This window comes from Myotis daubentonii, chromosome 21, assembly GCF_963259705.1.
Source record: "Myotis daubentonii chromosome 21, mMyoDau2.1, whole genome shotgun sequence".
NCBI classification, from domain to species: domain Eukaryota; kingdom Metazoa; phylum Chordata; class Mammalia; order Chiroptera; family Vespertilionidae; genus Myotis; species Myotis daubentonii.
Window position 1 is genome coordinate 11,769,085 of NC_081860.1, and position 20,700 is coordinate 11,789,784.

Consider the following 20,700-nt stretch of genomic DNA (forward strand, 5'->3'; position numbering starts at 1 on the left):
CATGTGCCTTGACTGGGAATGGAACCGTGACCTCCTGCTTCATAGGTCGATGCTCAACCACTGAGCCACGCTGGCTGGGCCATTGTTGGAAGTTTTATTATCTCTCAACTATCTATCTGTCTATATCTATCTATCTATCTATCTATCTATCTATCTATCTATCTATCTATCTATCTATCTATCCATTTATCTATCCATCCATCCATCCATCCATCCATCCATCCATCCATCCATCCATCTACCTATCTAATCCTTACTGTGTGTAGGTATGATTGCCTTAATACTTTCGTTTATTTCTTTTACCCATGCCCTATGTACACCTCCACAGTGTAAGCTGTGTTTCCATCATGACTGCTTGTTTGGAAAGAGCCCCATTGGAAAGAGATTTTGAGTTTAGCTTTCCTCCTCTCCGACCTCTGGGCAGGCATTGGGGTGACCGGCACACAGAAGTGCGGGGTTCCCCGTGGCCTGCAGCCACCCTGCCAGGCTTGCGTCCCTGGGACCCTGTAGGTGGAGCCCTGTGCTAATTCCCAGTCCCTCCCGCACAGACTGACTGACTTCCTTAGCGTTGATGATGATTGATTATGCTGGTTTCTTCATCACTTTAAACCTAATCAGTGCTCGAAGTAATTTGAGTAATGATTGCTCATTATTGGCAATTGTGAAGTTTAAGTCTCTCTTTATTTTGCTTCCTGGGCAGCCAGTCGGGAGCCCGGGGACCCCTCCCGGTTCGCACGCGTTTTCAAGGAGAGAGTGGGAGTGAAGGACGCGCAGCGCTCCGTGATGGACAGGAAGTCACGGAGGCTTCGTAGAAGCCACGTTACATATTTTTCTTGGCAGGAAGCAGTGACAGTTCCCACTAGATTAAATGTGATCATCAAAGCGGCAGTTCTTACTGGATCTGAAAGCCATTCAGCGTTTTACTGAAATTCCCAAGTTCAATAAATCATGCTATTTCATGGCACGCTGTTATCCCACTCTGTCTCAGAAATGAAGATCTATGGTTCTCCAGCCAATTGGCTGTTGTGAAAAAAAGATAATTAATGACACCAGCACCTAAACCAATGCTGTCGGATACTGCTGCTGATTAGGGGGTGCGTGCGTCTTTAAGGGGCGTTCCCCACTCTCCGCGGTTCCATCACATTGAAAAGCGAGTTTGCGTGTGTTGTTTGATTGATTTGCAGCCTTCAAATGGACTGCGCAAGAGGAAGGCATTTTAGGCTGTTCAGCAAGTAAATAATTAGCGAAGTCATTAGATACCCGAGGATATTAGATATACTGGGCTTATCGCATTAATGTTGCCGTGCTGCTTGAAGGACCATGAATTCACAAAAGAAACTAAGGTTTTTTAAAATATGCTCTTATTGATGTTTTTAAGATAGATAGATAGATAGATAGATACATAGATAGATAGATAGTTATAAATAGATGAGAGAGAGAGAGAGAGAGAGAGAGAGAGAGAGAGAGAGAGAGAGAAAGAGAAACATTGATCTGCTGCCTCCTGCAAGCCCTCTACTGGGGATCAAGCCTGCAACCTGGGCATGTGCCCTGACCAGGAATCAAACCGGTGACCTTTTGGTGCATGGGACGGTGCTCAACCAACTGAGCCACGCTGGCCAGGGCCAAAGAAACTACGTTTTAAGAGACTGCACTCACAATCTAAAGTTGCTGATAATGTGGCGTGTGTGTGTGTGTGTGTGTGTGTGTGTGTGAGAGAGAGAGAGAGAGAGAGAGAGTTGAGAATTATAAAGGCATTTCTAGTTTTTAGTCCACCATAAACAAAGCTATGATGCATTAGAAAAGCTTCCAATTTGATCCTTATACGTAAAGCAACATGGCCAGTGGTCGGCAAACTCATTAGTCAACAGAGCCAAATATCAACACAACGATTGAGATTTCTTTTGAGAGCCAAATTTTTTAAACTTAAACTATATAGGTAGGTACATTGTTATTCACTTCATTAGGGTCCTCCTAAGGCTTAGGAAGAGCCACACTCAAGGGGCCAAAGAGCCGCATGTGGCTCGCGAGCCGCAGTTTGCCGACCACGGGCCTAGGCCTAGTCACGCATTTCCATCATCAACGTCCACGTCCAGGGAATTTTGCTGTTCTCTCCTGCCCCTCCCGCCCCTCTCCTACCCCATGTAAACCAACAAAGAAAGAACCTGTATTTAACAAGTCATGTTTTGACCTGCGCTTCAAACGAATGAAGCCGTCACGCTGCCCAGCATTTGTCTGGCTCCCATCTTGATAAGGACACGCTGCCAGAAGCAAGCTCTCTACTGCGGGATTTGGCGGTGGCGACCCAAGCCATTTCTAGCGCCCTGTTTATCAGCTTTCGCCGAAACCAGCTTTGGGTGCCGCCAGCCCTGAGCAGGACACAGTATTCCACAGGGTGCCACCGAGTCCCGCTCTGGAACCAGCGCACGGTGACATCGAAGGGCAGCCAGGCCCTGAAATGTTCAGACATGGTTCAGATCAGTGAGAGCGGCACCCGTCTTCTCTCCTGATTCCGAGTTGCTTGATGTAGAGATCGAACTTAAGCCCGCAGCAACCAGAAGCCACAGGTCCCTCCACGAGAGAATGGAGGCATTTTTATTTTTATTTTTATTTTTTTAAATATATTTTTATTTGATGTCAGAGAGGAAGGAAGAGAGGGAGAGAGAGCTCGAAATATCAATGATGAGAGAGAATCATGGATTGGCTGCCTCCTGCACGCTCCCCACCGGGGATCGAGCCTGCAACCCAGGCCTGTGCCTTTGACCGGAATCGAACCTGGAACCCTTCAGTCCGCAGGCCGACACTCTATCCACTGAGCCAAACCAGCTAGGGCTCCAATGTGAGCATTTTATATCACTGGTCTCAGATTCTGAAACGCTGAGCTCATTAAACACAGTGCTAGAGTTAATATTAAATAAGAATCATTAACTTAAAGTGAAATAGTGCAGCAAGTTTTATATCTTGCCTACTGCCTTCAAAAAATGGCAAAAAAACAAAACAAAACAAAATAAGGTCGAAGCCAAAACACCAAACATTGGTAAAAACATTTTTATTGGAAACTATTTCACATACAACATTGTGTAAATTTAAGGTACACACGTGTGGATCCAATACATTTATATACTGTAATATGATTGCCAATGTGGCAGTAATTAGCATCTTTTATCATATTGCATAATTACAATTTCTCTTTTGTGGTTGGGATAATTAAGATCTAGTCTCTTAGGGAGATAGATGATTATAATACAATATAGTTGTCTATAGTCCTTATACTGTGCATTAGCCCTCTAGGACTTACTACTCGTTGAAAGTTTCTACCTTTAAACAACATCTTTCCTATCCCTCCGCCCTTAGCCTCTGGTACCACCATTTGACTCTCTGTGATATCATACACCATGTCTTTCTCTGTTTGACTTATTTAACTTCGTATAATGTCCTCAGGGCCCACCCATGTTGTCACAAATGGCAGGATTTCATTCTTTTTCATGGCTGAATAATATTCTATTATATTCATCTGTTGAACAGCACTTTCCATCTGCTGGCTATCCTATATAATAAAAGGCTAATATGCAAATCAACCAAACGGCAGAATGACTGGTCGCTATGATCCCACTGACCACCAGGGGGCAGATGCTCAATGCAGGAGCTGCGGCCTGGTGGTCAGTGCTCTCCCACAGGGGGAGCACCACTCAGTCAGAAGCTGGGCTCACGGCTGGCGAGCGCAGTGGCAGTGGCGGGAGACACTCCCACCTCCACAGCAATGCTAAGGACGTCCGACTGACATCCCCTGAGGGTGTAGACTGGGCTGAGGGATTCCCCCCCCCACCCCTCCCGCCAAGGGCACAAATTTCATGCACCGGGCCTCTAGTTTTGAATAATGCTGCGGTAAACACAGGAGCGAATATATCTCTTTGCTTTCTTGTTTTCATTTCCTTTGGACCTATACACAGAGATGAAATTGCTGGATCATCTGGTAGACCTAGTTTTAATTTTATAAGGAGCCACCATATTGGCTGGCTGGTTAGGGCACATACAAGGATCAACTGATGAATGAATGCCTGAATGGGTAGAGCAGCAGATTAGTGTCTCTCTCTCTCTCTCTCTCTCTCTCTCTCTCTCTCTCTCTCTCATATCAACATTGTTCAAGACTTTTCTTTTCTCCCCATCCTTGCCAACAGCACTTGTTCTCTCTCCTGTTGAAGATAACAAAAAGAGTTGACAGGAATCTAAATATTTCTCAGCAGCAGAACGAATATATGGCATAGATTGCATATCCAGTACCATGAAATATTATGAAGCAATGGAAAAGAATGAGGTTGTACTGTAGGCTGGATCATGGACAAAATCACCAGGATGTTTTACAGCTAAGAACACATTAAGGATAAAACTCAGCCATAAAACAATATTATGCATTTTCCATGAGCCCACATTTGTTGCATGCTTACATGTAACAAAAGGCATGATGGCCCTAGCTGGTGTGGCTCAGTGGATAGAGCATCGACCTGCAGACTAAAAGGTCCCAGGTTCGATTCCGGTCAAGGGCACGTGCCTGAGTTCTGGCTCAGTCCCCAGTAGGGGGCGTGCAGGAGGCAGCCGATCAGTGATTCTCTCTCATCACTGATGTTTCTCTCTCTTCCTCCTTCTCCCTTCCTCTCTGAAATCAATAAAGAAATATTAAAAAACAAAGGCATGGTGGATACATTTGTTCCATTGGTACCTGTAGTTGCTTCTTTAGAAGGAAAGTGGTGCCTGGGGAGGGGGAGGTGGTTCTGGGGTTACAGGAAGGGCACTTGAGTATTATTTGCAATTTTTAATATTTTTACAAAGAGATTTACATACTATTTGTAGGAGAATGAACTGCATATTATCATTAACAGAAATACAAATAAACCAAAGTGACAGGATTTATAAAAATGTAATTTTTAAACAGTATATTTTTATTGATTTCAGAGAGGAAGGGAGAGGGAGAGAGGGACAGAAACATCAATGATGAGAAAGAACCATGAATCAGCTGCCTCCTGCACGCCCCACACTGGGGATCAAGCCCACAACCCGGGCATGGGCCCTTGACTGGAATCGAACCCGGAACCCTTTAGTCTACAGGTTGATGCTATATCCACTGAGCCACACCAGCCAGGGCAAAATGTATTATTTTAAAAGGAAGCTAGACTATTCTGTGAGCTCATAATAACACAGCGTGCTTCAAATAAACCAGCATTGAATTTTCTAGACGGCAGCAATGCTAGCCCGTGCAATATTCCTGCCCAGCATGTGTTTTTATCTGCCCTTTGCATGTTGGGGAGTGAGAGCTGAGATACGGCTAATGAAAAACACACACGCTTCTTTCAGTGTAACCCAGGACGCGCTTCCGGGCGAGCCCCATCCATTCACGTCCCCGCGTCTTCCCCACAAACTTGCGCAGCTAGAAACGTGCAAGATTCAGAAGCCCGGTGAGAATGAATTATCACCACTCGAAGGCAACACCTCCAACGTGGGGAAGATTTACGCGGTAGGTCACCTCGCGAAAACAAGATAAATGCAAATTATGTATTGATAAACTCCCTTGATTCAGCGCCAGCGCTGTAAATAAGCAGGGAAGAAAAGTCGCAAGTTGGCAGGAGCCAACCCAATGGCTCAAAAACAAAACAAAACCCACCATTTCCACATGGAGTTCCCAGCGGGTACAGAGTTGGGTCTTTTATCCTTAATTTCAGGAGCAGTTTGTTGACGGTGCACCACTAAGTGCTGAGAACTCGGGATTCAGCAGCAAGCAAGTCAGGGAGAAGCAGGCCACGCCCTCCTCACACCACCGGTGCCCATGGCCTTCAAGTACCTATTGAAACACATTCGTGATCATTTTTGGAAAAACCTCACAACCTGTCAGGCTCATCTGCTCTTTTTTTCTTTTCTTTTTTGTTCATCCTCCCCTGAGGATATTTTTCCATTGATTTTTAGGGAGAGTGGAAGAGAGAGGGAAGGACAGAGAGAAACATCGATGTGAGAGAAACACATCCATTGGTTGCCTCCTACACGAGGTCCGACCAGGGCCCGGGCCGGGGATGTGCCCGCAACCAAGGTCCGTGCCCTTGACCAGAATCGAACCCGGGACCCTTTCGTCTGCAGGTCGAAGCTCTATCCACTGAGCTAAACCGCTCTTACAAAGGGAAAACCCACACCCCAAATTGCAAATAAAGCTCATGCGTGCGCTGCCAGAATGAGAGAGGAGAGCCAGGAAACTGGAGTTAGGCAGAGAGATTTTACTCCAAACTGCTGTTGCTATGGGTGTGGCTTAGTGCTGTGATATCTATACTGAGAAGCAGTGAGTGATCTTTTTTTTTTTAATATATTTTATTGATTTTTTACAGAGAGGAATGGAGAGGGTTAGAGTTAGAAACATCAATGAAAGAAACATCCATCAGCTGCCTCCTGCACATCCCCCTACTGGGAATGTGCCCGCAACCAAGGTACATGCCCTTGACCGGATTCGAACTTGGGACCCTTCAGTCCGCAGGCCGATGCTCTATCCACTGAGCCAAACCGGTCAGGGCAGTGAGTGATCTTAAAGCCCGAAGACTATATCCCATCTAAAACAAATACCTATCAACTTACTTCCTTCGGTTTCGTATTTGGGTCCTTGTGAAATTTGAAGTGTGATGCTGCATGTCAAATCACCTTGGAACAGACAAAAAGGCTTCATCGTTTTGAACTTGTAAGCCTTCTTCCACAGCCCTTTTCCTTTCTGAAGTCTGATACCTTCACCCAACTCTGGTTTGTGCAGTGTGGACGAAAGGGGCCACATGCTGACCTGGCAGGCTCAGGGGAGGCCTGCGTGGCGGTCTTGCCAACTCAGAGACCTAAAGTCACCACAAAGGATGGTCTGAAATTACACTTGAACTAAAAGCAGTGATGGTGGGCAGTTACGTCCTAGGCCGGTATCTTTCTGACAAGGTCAACCTTTCCCTTAACGGAGCCTGTCTGTCTTTTTGCATCTATGATAACACAGGCTTGAAGTGTCTGGGTAACTTGTAACTTCCCTTTTTCTGGAGCCCCTGGGGCACCACCAAATGTGCTGGGCGCCAGGACAGAGACCACAGATGCCTTCATTATCATGTGAATTGTTCCTGCACCCACCTAAGCATGTGTCCATCATTTTACTTTTTATCCAATCCCAGGGGTTTCCCTGCTTTGCTTATCCCTCCTCCTTAATCTATCACCAATGGATTTCATGTAACCCTCCTACGTCCCTCCTTTGATTGCAATGTATAAATACAGATGTAACCCGCCATTCTCTGGAATATTATCTCAATTTGTTGAGGTTCTGCTTCCCAGCATATGTGGACAATTTGTCTCAAATAAACACAAAAATTCTTTACAGCAGGTAAACATACCCATTAGAGGGAAGATTTATGAAAGGAAACAGTACTTAATTTTCTTAACTTCCTGGTTAAAGCAAGAACCCCCGTAGGCTGGGGCACCCTTTTAACCGCAGCTGTGCATATATTTAAAGAGCATCTGCCCCGAGGATTGAGGCTACGTATCACATCTCACGTTTCTGGGTAGTTATTCATGGGGTCTTGGCAAATTCTCACGGAGCCATTGAATGCCAACTCCCAGTCGTCGAAGCAAACATTCCTGAGACGCGTTTACTTAGACAAATTGCATAACGCGCTGGCGCGAACAAGAAACTCTCCTTTCCAAATTAAGTTTTCGTAGGATGAAGCGTGTATTTTTAAACCTCTAAGGCACTCAACTCATTTTATACGGAACACCAATACTTCCTCTCACAAGACGTTACCAACCACATCACTCCCGGATCCAGGGGCCTTAAATCCCATTTATAAGACTAAGTACGGAGATGAGCAATTGTCAGGTGGTGGAGGAATTCAATGGACTACGTTTGATGGATCTAGCCAGGCTCCCCCCTCCCCCTCCCAGGAATGCCTGTGCATTGCCAGTTAAAGGACCCACACGCTCCTTCTGGATGTTGCTGGCCGAGCCGGGGTGCCACGTGACACTTAAACTTTACAACAGCGAGTCCGGAGTTGTGGCCTTTCCGCCTTTGCCCTTCTCAAACTCCTCTTGAAATGTGTGTTTTGACAAGAAGCTCAGGTCTTGCAAAGGGCAACCAGGAAGCAAGACTAGAGGTACATTGGAAACTCGTTTCTCACACAGTGAATAACATAATCCAGTGTTAGAATGCTTCTTTCTGAATCCATCCAGCACCTGCTGGCTAAATGGCACTGAATATTTCCTAAGCAGATGAATGAGTTTAGTGACTTGGCGGTTACTTTCATGGCTACTGAGTGCCTACTAAGTGCTACAGAGTAGTTCTCACGGGATTTAAGGACCGACAGAAATGGTTAAGCATGAAATAGTGTTCCTAGCTCAGCCGGCGTGGCTCAGTGATTGAGCATCAACCTATGACCAGGAGGTCACGGTTCGATTCCTGGTCAGGGCACATGCCCGGGTTGCGGGCTGGATCCCCAGTAGGGGCCGTGCAGAAGGCAGCTGATCAATGGTTCTCTCTCATCATTGATGTTTCTCTCTCTCTCTTCCCGCCTCTCCCTTCCTCTCTGAAATCACTACAAATATATTTAAACAGAATAGTGTTCCTAACCAAGAGTGTCCTGAATAAAAAATGGTGGCACTGGAATGGGACGCCGCTGCATTGGATTGTGATGTGGAATGACCTTCAGGATGTTTTTTTGCTTCTAAGGTCATCAAATCCTACCTGAGGAGCCTGCCTTCTGGGTGGGAGGAGCCTGCCTTCGGGGAGGCGGGGGGGGGGGGGGAGGAGGAGCTCTGTCAGGTTCCTGTGCAGGTGCAGTTCTGATATTCACGCCTCAGGAAGGCATGGCCGAGCTCATGTCAATCAAACCCAGAAGACACTCTTGCTGTCTTCCTAGCATGACACAGGCAAAGCCTCATTTGTTTGAGACTCCAATCAGCATTTGTCTTGATGAGGATCTGACTACTTTAGCTGGTTCCTCTGCCAGGGCTTTGCTTCGGCAGAATTCTGCTCTGTGCCAAGCAGTCTGTTCCCGTCCTGCTTTCCCAGGCCTGTGCACTGCGAGCCGGGGAATGCGAGCAGCTGCTTTCCATGGCCGGGGAGGAAGAGCTGCCTTCTGGGGCCTGGATGCAGTTGCATGTGGTTTGCATGAACCCCAGAGCACCCCCCATCAGACCTGTGGACTTGTAATTTTCAGAAATCCTAGCGTGCCTGTAGTAAGTTAACAGTGTCCTAATCACTTTCATGCAAATTACCTCATTGGATAATTTCATGTAGGTTATCTCATTGGATTATAGCCCAGAAAAGCTAATCCTATATAATAAAAGGCTAATATGCAAATCGACCGAACAGCGGAACGACCGGTTGCTATGATGCGCACTGACCACCAGGGGGCAGACGTTCAACGCAGGAGCTTCCCCCTGGTGGTCAGTGTGCTCCCACAGGGGGAGCATTGCTCATCCAGAAGCCGGCTCATGGCTGGCGAGTGCAGCGGTGGTGGTGGGAGCCTCTCCCACCTCTGCAGCAGCACTAGGGATGTCCGACTGACGGCTTAGGTCCACTTCCCAGGCCTAATCCCCCAAGGGCTCCTGGACTGCGAGAGGGTGCAGGCCAGGCTGAGGGACACCCCCCCCCAAATGTGTAATTTCATGCAGTGGGCCTCTAGTAAATACATACATACATACATACATACATATTTATGTATTTATTTTTAATCCTCACCCAAGGATATTTTTTCCATTTGATTTCTAGAGAGAGTGGAAGGGAGGAGAGATAGAGAGAAACACCAATGTGAGAGAGACACATCGATTGGTTGCCTTCTGCATGCTCCCAACCAGGGCTGGGAGCCTGCAACCGAGGTGCATGCCCTTGACGTGAACCAAACCAGGACCCTTCAGTCCACAGGCCAATGCTCTATCCACTGAGCCAAACCGGCTAGGGCTGAAAATAGGTATTTTTAAAAATTTCCACCTAACAGTTGGGAAAACGGAGGCTCCTGGACATTGATGGTCTTGCCCATTGAGGCTGAGCTACTAGAAATAACTTGAGCCCTGGTGTTGGAGTTGAATCCAGGACTGTTTCATTACTGCAGTGCCTGGGCCTCCAAATTCAGATTATTCGATGGAGGCAAAGACAATGAAAGCCTTCAGGCTGTGATTTGAATCATTGCAATATCCCACAAAAATTTCAGATCTCATTTTCTATCAATCAGAGCAGTCTTTACATTACACATACAAAATTTTATATATAAAATCATATGACCAATTCCTCCTATATTTCTGTTTGATCCACTTTCTCTCTGCCTCTTGTATCTGTTGGTGATTTTGACAAAACAGAACAAACCACCTTCTAGTAGTCCCGGAATGGAGAGAAATCACCTTGAAATCATCACTCCTCCTACAATAACCACCTTGCTGTGAGTTGCACAGATCAAAATCAGTTGAACTTTCAGAATCCCTCTTGATCTGGTAGTTAATTTGTTACCTTGTGAATCACATCTTAACAGACATTTTTGTTGTTCTTATCTGCTGTTGAAATTCACAGGTATATACATTTCAACCATTGTAGTGAAACCTGTAGACCAGCGGTTCTCAACCTGTGGGTCGCGACCCTTTGGGGGTCGAAGGACCCTTTCACAGGGTTGCCTAAGACCATTGGGAAACACATATATAATTACATATTGTTTCTGTGATTAATCACTATGCTTTAATTATGTTCAACTTGTAACAATGAAAATAAATCCTGCACATCAGATATTTACATGATGATTCATAACAGTAGCAAAATTACAGTTATGCAGTAGCAACGAAAATAATTTTATGGTTGGGGGTCACCACAACATGAGGAACTGTATTAAAGGGTTGCGACGTTAGGAAGGTTGAGAACCACTGCTGTAGACACTCTTTGTCCCAATTTTGTGATCTGTGCCTTGAGTTCCGTATCTGCAAAAGGACAAGTTTGAACGACGATCTCTAAGGTTTCTGTAATCGTATGTGTCTGTGACTTCTGTCCGACACCACTGCTCACCTGTGGCTATTTTGTAGACCAGCAAACTCAGTATGTAAAATGCTAATGTAACCCACGCATTACTCACTCAGAGAATCTTCTTTAAGAAATGACATCGATGTGATCTCAAAGAACAGTCAGCTCTATTTCCGTCACCACCAATAGCTTTCCAATAAATTCTAACCCAGGGGTCCTCAAACTTTTTAAACAGGGGGCCAGTTCACTGTCCTTCAGACCGTTGGAGGGCTGGACTATAGTTTAAAAAAAAAAACTATGAACAAATTCCTATGCACACTGCACATATCTTATTTTGAAGTAAAAAAACAAAATGGGAACAAATATAATGTTTGTATTTGCATGTGGCCCGCGGGCCGTAGTTTGAGGACCCCTGTTCTAACCTGTATGAATACCTTATAGACATATAGATATTTACACAGTCGTTATCATCTTCTGAAGTTTAGCTTGTGACAAGCTAAATAGCCGGTTGTTAACTAAGTAACCTCTGACCATCAAAAATAGTATTGATTCAGAGTTAAAAATTGCCTTTGTGTTAAAACATTATGACATAGATTTAATGTATACAATCTGTTCTATTATTCATATACTTAATACTGCTCATAGATTTTTTTAATAATTCTTTTTTTATTTTGCTCATGATTCTGATGGCCTATTCAGGTGATTTCTAAGCATTCAACCCTTCCAAAGAATGAGCCATATTTACTATGGTTATTTTTTGACATTATGGTACAATTGAGTCCTGTCGAATAGGGGACCCCTCTCTGTATGTTTTTATACAAGGAATAAGTTCAAACTTGAAAAATAATACCATAACCAGTATCTCATAGCAAGTGGTGTTATAATCTCAGCTCAACACTAACAGAAATATCTCAGCATAATACATTGATTTGGGGCAGAATGAAAATCTTAGATAGGGGAAGGAGGAGATCGAGAGAGAGAGAGAGAGAGAGAGGAAGAGAGAGAGGCTTTCTTTTTCCTTTTGTTTCCTTTAGATAAAAGGATGCAACTTTAAAAATACAAGTCAAAAACATACTGCCTATGACAGTGATTTTCCAGGTAGTTCTAGAAAGAGTTGTGATCAATATGGGAGACTGCTAAGGAAAGATATATTTTATTGTATAACTTCGAGGCCCGGTGCACAAATTCCCTCGGCCTGGCCTGCGGGATTGGGCTGAAACCGGCTCTCCGACATCCCCCGAAGGGTCCTGGATTATGAGAGGGCACAGGCCAGGCCGAGGGACCCCATGGGTGCACAATTGGGGCCAGAGAGAGACGCGGGAGGTTGGCCAGCTGGGGGGAGGGGGGACCACAGGAGGGCTCCAGTGCGTGTCTAGCCCCACTCGCTCTGTCCTGATCAGCCGAACCCCAGCAGCAAGCTAACCTACCTGTTGGAGGGTCTGCCCCCTGGCAGTCAGTGCACATCATAGCCACTGGTTGATCAGTTGATTCTCTGCCTTCTAGTGGTCAGCGCCCATCATAGCGAGCAGTTGAGCAGCTTTAGCATATCATTAGCATATTACTCTTTGATTGGTTGAATGGACGACCAGACACTTAGCATATTAGGCTTTTATTATATAGGATTGTTGTAAGTCCTAAATAGGAAGTTATGTGTGAAAATATATATATATATATTCCATAGTTGATTGCAGGTAAAAAAAACCACACCAAGAAAAGGCACTGCTTTATTATGAAAAACAGCTACGCATATACCATAATATGTACCGATATTAGGTTTTCATCTTACGGTTTATTATACGTATTTCCAGATGAGCATGGCTTGCAATAATGGACTTGGAATGTGGGCGATGTCTTCCCCATGAATTAGCGGCGAAAAATCTCCGTAGCTCAGAGATCTCTTCGGGGAGGTGGATTGGAAGTCTCTGACGTATTACATTTATACCATCCGGCTTCTCCCTAATATTGTTAGCGATTCGGCACAGCATTTTTTTTTTCTCCTTCTGCACCACATTTATAAACCATAGTGCATTCTGATGCCAGGTGCAAGGGAATTCCAGCTTCAGGCTCCAAGTTGGACTGCTGTTGCTTTTTTCCAGCCAGGCCAGAGAGCTCTCTAACCCTGGTCACCCGGAAAGCCGATCTCTCGACACCCTTCCCTTTATGAGCGCCGTATATATGGTAATGCCTTCCTTGTCACCCCATAGAATACAATTAATTTTAGTTTTTAGTACGTTATCAGCAAGCAAAGCACCGGTATTAGCTCGATGCCATCTGGGAGTGACAGTCTCCTTATTACAAAATATGTAAAAATATGGGTTCCCTTAAGGAATCTGTTGCGTTGCATCTGCTCACATTTTTGTTCTATGCTAATGGTTTTAACCCAGCATATGAAGCGTGCGAGAGGGGAACAAAAAAAAAATAACTGGAATTTTTCAGCTAAATTACGCGTTTCACATTTAAAGTGCCTCAAACATGGAGACAAAGGCACGTGGGCGGCTTCAGCTACAGGGGCCTGAGCAGAAACAAAGAAGGAAGAGTGAGCATTGCTTCTTACCTGATGTGAAGTCCACCCCTGGCTTTGTCTCCAGAGAGCTCTGACTGCCCACGCAATTAAGGCCACTGGATACGCGAGGGAGGTGTGGGAGGTGGGGGTGTAGATGCTAAATCCCCAAATGTGCACTGGCGATAACAAAGAGATCGGGACTGATAAGACAGTTCTCGTCCTTAGAGCTCTGTATTCACACCATATTAAACAATCGCGGTGATTAAGACACGCTATTATAACTATGAAAGCATTCTCCAGGGGAGCGTTGCTTTCCTTTCCGTCCCTGGCCTTTCTGTCTTTTCTCACCTTTACTCAGATGCGGAGAATTCATTTGAATGAATTCTGTCCATTGACTGAGGAGAGGGCTTGGGTTGGAGCCAAAAGCGTGGAGCGGATTTCAAATGCTGGCCTCCGAGTCCCAACCATTTAGGGCAAAGCCCAACTGGAGTGGCTCAGTGGTTGAGCGTTGACCTGTGAACCAGGTTCGATTCCCGGTCAGGGCACATGCCCGGGTTGCGGGCTCATTCCCCAGTGTGAGGCATGCAGGAGGCAGGTGATCGAAGATTTTCTCTCATCATTGATGTTTCTGTCTCTCTCTCTCCCTCTCCCTTCCTCTCTGAAATCAATACAAATATAATTAAAAAGAAACCACACACACACACACACACACACACACACACACACACACACACACACACAACATGTACGGAAAAGACCCATTTGTCTAGGAGACTGCAGTGACAAAGTGAGTTAGGTTTCCAGAATCATTCTGGGGCAGGAGCTTCTATCTGGCTGCTGCTCCTCCCGTGTGCTCATGGAGAGCTTTGCTTCGGGCGAGCGGCGTTTTCGCACTTGTGTAACAATTTACTACGAATTGCCTTTCCATGTCTGTCTGTCCTCAGGCTCCAGATTGTGGAATATACGAGGCATTGCTTCCCCATTACCGCATCCCAAGGTACAGCTACAGATTCCGTTCTACAATTTCCATCCATGCTTTGTCATTATATATACTCGCCACAATAAATACGTTTCTTTTCTGAAAATGAGAATGGCCCGATGCTTCTTTTTATTTTTTTGTTGATTTGAGGGACAGTGACACAGAGAGAGAAATGTTGATTTGTTGTATTGGTTGATTCTTGGATGTGCCCTGACCAGCGATTGAACCCGCAAACTTGGTGTATCAGGAAGATGCTCTAACCAACTGCCAGGGCGGGGACTTGCTGATTTAAAAAGCCTAAAGCACATTGAGAAAATAAATGTCTCCAGCCTGAAAAGATTTCCATAGGTTTGTGGATTAGGAATTATACATATATATTTAAAAACCCTAGCCTAAAACAAAATAAATGCATTTCTTTCTTAGCTAACCATTGTGGAACTATTCTCTTTTATTCCTCACTAGAGGCCCAGTGCATGAAGTGTGCACTGGTGGGGGGAGGGATTCCCTCAGCCTGGCCTGCGCCCTTGCGCAGTCTGGGAGCCCCGTGATTGATCGACCCCCAGAGGGAGGCCCCGCCCACCCTCCACAACGCTGCTGCCTGGTAGCCTGGGCCTCCCTCTTTGGGGCGATCGTGGAGCCCCCCGATTGATCACCCCACCAACCTCCCTCTGTGAGGCGATCATGGGGCAATGGCGGGGACCCCCACCAATCACATCACACCCTTCTTGGCTGGCCTGGCACCAGTGGATGTCATAGCATGGTCGTCTGGATGGTTATTCCGCTATTTGGTCGTTCGGTCGATTTGCATATTATGCTTTTATTATTATAAATGTGCCATAGTTCCTTGTCCTTTTCTGCTGTGTTCAGCCTTGTTTTTGTGGGTTCCACAGATTGGCCTGGGTTAACCGATACTTTCACACACGAGTGTCAGAACAGAAATAATGCTTTGTGATAGAATTTGTAAATTTGTCACTGCCAGTGTGCGTGTCCCGGTAGGAGGGTAGCTCCCATTGTTGTGCTGAGCAAAATTAGCTACTAAAATGATAACGGGTAGGTAGTACTTAGCGGTGACTGAAATGAAAACTTTGCAGGCCTTCAGATGAAATCTCACCTACTCATCCAGAAATAGCTCAGGCGGGTAGAAGGGAATAGCTCAGAAAAAAAAATGGAAGGAAGACATCAAGAAGAGAGGGCTGTGGCCCTGTTTGAGTCAGCATAGAGGTGAGATTTTCTTTCTCTGCAGTAGGCATACAGTAATTTCCATATCTAAGGAAGAGTGGTCACCCACAAACATTTCATGTAGGACAATCTTGTAACCTATGTCCACTTTATATATATATATATTTTAGAGGCCGGTGCACAAAATTCATGCATGGGGCGGGGGACGGGTTCCTCAGCCCAGCCTGCACCCTCTCCATTCTGGGACCCCACAGGAGATGTATGACTACCGGTTTAGGCCCAATCCCACAGGGATCGAATATCCCTCTCGTAATCCTCGACTGCTGGCTCCTAACTGCTCACCTGCCTGCCTGCCTGATTGCCCATAACCACTCTTCCTGCCTGCTTGGTCTCCCTTAACTGCCCTTCCCTGCTGGCCTGGTCGCCCCTAACTGCTCTCTCTTGCCCGCCTGGATCCCCTAACTGCTCTGCCTCCACCCCTTCCACAGTGACTTTGTCTGGAAGGATGTCCGGTCTAATTAGCATATTACCCTTTTATTAGTACAGAATATATATTTATTGGTTGATTTCAGAGAGGAAGGGAGAATGAGAAGGAGATGGAAACATCAATGATGAGAGAGAATCATGGATTGGCTGCCCCCTGCACGCCTCACACTGGGGATTGAGCCCACAACCCGGGCATGTGCCCTGACCAGGAATCGAACCATGACCACCTGGTTCATAGGTCGACGCTCAACCACTGAGCCACGCCAACCAGGCCAATGTCCACTCTTAAATCTCTGTTTACATTTCTAGCACTTGGATCTGTTGAGAGCTTGAGCAAGGTCAGGGCTCTGGGATGAAGGCTTACGTTGCATTTTCTCACTCAGTTCTTGCGTTAACCCTGGGCGACAGGTAGCATCATCACAATCCCATTCTGCTGATCAGAAACTGAGTTGGAGAAATGGGAAAAACGTCCCCTGGCCTAGCTGTGGTTTAGAGCCAGGCAGCTAAGTGAGCATAGGTAGCTCAAGCTTCTAATGGTGGCAGGCACAGGGGACTAACTGGGACTGTGTGCTCACTGCTTCTGCTGGGAAGAATTGGGTGTACTAGACTGTTACAAAGTGGAGACTGACTCAAGATCAGTTAGAGAGAAGATTAACATTTTCATGTGGAGCAGTTTTCAGAGTATTGCATTTTGTGCCAAACCTAGAGGAGTTTTTGCCTTAGGTGCTTAAATCTTCGCTTAAACCGACCTCATATCAAATATCAATGTTAATACCCTCTAAAGCAGTGGTTCTCAACCTTCCTAATGCCGCGACCCTTTAATACAGTTCCTCGTGTTGTGGTGACCCCCAACCATAACATTATTTTCGTGGCTACTTCATCACTGTCATTTTGCTACTGTTATGAATCGTCATGTAAATATCTGATCTGCAGGATTGATTTTCATTGTTCGCGACCCACAGGTTGAGAACCGCTGCAAAGGGACATGCATTCTAGGAGTCCCTCTCAGGTTTCCTTCAGCCTTGTCTTGTACTTTGTTTGTTTTGTTCTTTGTTGTTGTTGTTAATCCTCACCCGAGGATATTTTTCCATTGATTTTTAGAGAGAGTGGAAGAGAGAGGCAAAGACAGAGAGAAGCATCCATGTGAGAGACACACATCGATTGGTTGCCTCCTGCACACGCCCTGAACAGGGCCCGGGCTGGGGAGGAGCCTGCCACCCAGGTACATGCCCTTGATTGGAATCGAACCCGGGACCTTCAGTCCACAGGCCGACGCTCTATCCGTTGAGCCAAACTGTCCAGGGCTTGTCTTCTCCTTTTATGCCAAAGAGCTAGGAACAGTCAGCTTTAAACTATGGCTTGACACACTTAATACTCTCTTGTTTTAGACCTGAATGCTAATTGATGGGGACCAGAAAGAAGAATGCCTCTTCGTCGTCTTAAAAGCTTAGGAGTTTCCGTGTGGCAGTGAGGCACCTGTGTGAGAGCAGGGCCAGAGGGGAGTTTGTAATGGATGGCGATGAAGTCAGACTGCTTCTTCTTCCAGTATATTCCTGATGAGGGACTCAGGAGCACATCTAAGTGGTACTTAACGTTTCCCCACTGCACGTCGTCAGTAGACTTTAAATAACATCGACCCTGAGTGTAGCTTTGAACTTGGCGAGCCGGGAAAGCTTAGTAGAACTTTCCTGATGAGCTTGCAAAAGCTAGTTCAAGTTCAAGAAGATAGCATTAAAAAAACGCGGCAGCAGGGACACTTGCTAGAGTCTACCTTTTAAATAATTCAAGAGATGAAGCTACGTTATCTGTGCACCTTGCTGGGATGTTCCTAGAGATACTGAAGTTGTTTTGGGTTTAAAAGGTATCACTGTGCTGATTAGAAAGAACAGGTACCAACATGCTATTATGAATTTTTTCTTTATTGATTAAGGTATTACATATGTGTCCTTATCCCTCCATTGCTCCCCCCACCCCTACCCCTCCGCTCATGCCCTCAGCCCCCTGCTGTCTGTGTCCATTGGTCATGCTTATATGCATACATACAGGTCCTTTGGCAATTATAATTTTTAAAACTATACTAGACACAATGGCCTCAATGAGTTACCACGAAGTTCAAAAGTCCAGAAAGTAGTTTGTTTTGGGACTGTGTGTAATGGACATTTGAAAGTTCAGAAAAACAATATATTTGATGCCCAGTGTCTGGTAAGAGCACATCATATTTAGTTTGAGAAACTACCTTACCTCCTCAGGGCAGTGGTTCTGGGCAGCAGAGGTGCTGGTCTTAGTCCTCATCTGACCCTGCTCTTCGGATTCGACCTTGGCCTCGTCACATGACGATTAGTGACGGGGACACCATCCATCCTTGGTCCAAAACAAGAGTTAATCCTGAGACTTGCAAGTGAGCCATTGGTAAAGGAGCAAAGAACACTTTTCCTTTCTGTGGGGTGTGGATTTCATAGGATATCAGCTTCCCGCTGTGGGTCTGGCCCCAGTGGGAGGACCCCTGGACCAAGAATGAAACCACCGGGAAAGACAGCAGAATCTAGGGGTAGAGGTGAAACCCTCCTTTTCCCTCACGTACCTTTCAGCCCTGCCTGGCTCTCCCTGTTTTTTTACATCTGAGTGTCATGCTTCCATGCTACCTCACACCCAGTTCTTCTTGCTTGGGAGGCCCCTCTACTTATCTTTCTTTAAATATTTTTTTTTTATTGATTTCAGTGAGGAAGGGAGAGGAAGAGAGAGAAACATCAATGATGGGAGAGAATCACTGATGGGCTGCCTCCTGCAGGCCCCCTACTGGGGATCGAGCCCACAACCCAGGCATGTGCTCTTGATTGGAATCGAACCTGAGACCCTTCAGTCCGCAGGCCGACGCTCTATCCACTGAGCCAAACCAGCCACGGCCCCTTTATTTATCTTTAGTTCAGTGTTTTAAGACTTCATAGCCCGCCATTGTCTGAAGGTACTTCCCCCTCCTTCGAGTAGTACCAATGTGGACATTTCATTGTTGAGCATAATGAAGGATAACCTATCCATTATTAGTTATGGTCCTTCATAATTATGTTCTGGTCATTTAGTCATTCATTCAGCAGATGATGGCTGAATACTGTGACAAAGCAAATATTGAGCTAAAACTAAGACAATACAGGTCTTGTCCTTAGTGAGTTTATAGAGTGGTGGAGAGAAGAGACAGAAAAACAGACAGTCACAACAATTTGATGTAAGGACAGGGAAAATGAACAGAGCAAGGAAAAGGAGGACCCCAAGACTTGGGAGGACTCTTGAGGAGGTGATGAGTCAGCCATATCTTGTGGGAGAGAAGCAACTTAAGTATTAAGAGGAAAGATAATGAGAAAGACATAACAGGGAGAAGAGTCAGCCTGTGCCAAGACAGAGACACACTGTGTTTGGTTTTTGTGAGACGACATGAAGTGCTAAATAAGAGAATGAATGAAAGGACAAATGAGTCAGGAAAGTAAGCAGGTGGTTTAGTGGGTGTGAAGAATTCTCAGTGGACCTATCTAACTTGGTCAGCAGAGAGACCAATGATGGAGATTGAGCTCAGATAACAGAGGACTGTATGGGCTGGTTAGGTTTTATCCGGAGTTAAGGGAAGTGTTAGAGAGATGTTAGCAGGGCATCCGCCTGGTCAGATTGCATTTTGGAAAGAGTTTTCATATAGTACCTCCTTTAATCCTCATAAAAACAGTGTGCATATGTGTGTCTTATTCTTAATTTTAGAGCTAAAGAAGATGCACAGTGAGATGGAGAGGTCCTGTAGGCATCAAACTCATCTAGATATTGCTTAGATAATTGGGGCTAGTGTCTAGGAAGAGGTCAGAGGTTAAGATTTAGGAGTCATCTATATATATAAAAGCCTAAGTGACCATTACAACCGAATGACCGGAATGACCGAGCTGCCCCCTGGTGGTCAGTGTGCTCCCACAGCCAACCTCCCACAGCCGGCCAGCGGCGGCTGGTAGCTGTTCCTTCTGCACCCGGCCCAGCGACCATTGCCTCCTCTCCAGACCCCGCTGGGGCCTTCGTGTCCCAGACTGGCACAGGGAACCGGCGGTGGGTGGAGGCGGAAGTGGCTCCTTTCCCAGGGGGGCCAAGGGCCGGCTCCTTCCTCAGGGCTGGTGGCCAACCTCCCGTGCCCCGTCCCTCACCCCGACCAGCAGGCCCTGATCGACGTGGCCATGATTGGCCCTGACCACCAGCCAGGCCTAGGGGCCCTCTTGCATGCATGAATTCGTGCACCGGGCCTCTAGTTAATATATAAATGGTGACTTAAATCATTTTAGCTTGTGACATTATCTAGATTGAGGGCAGAAAGGGATATGAGAGATTTCGAGGGCAGAGCTATGAGGGATGGTGTGTTTTTCCTTCTATTTGTTTGTTATTTATTATGATTTGTTTTCTGTTTGTCTTGTGCACAGAAGCTCACTCACTTCTAAACTAATCTAGCAAGTGACATTTGAGGTGGTAAAATGATTTCAGGAAAATTGGGGGCACACACCGCCATTTCTAAGTGTTAAACTTCAGAGACTTCACAAACCAACCCTA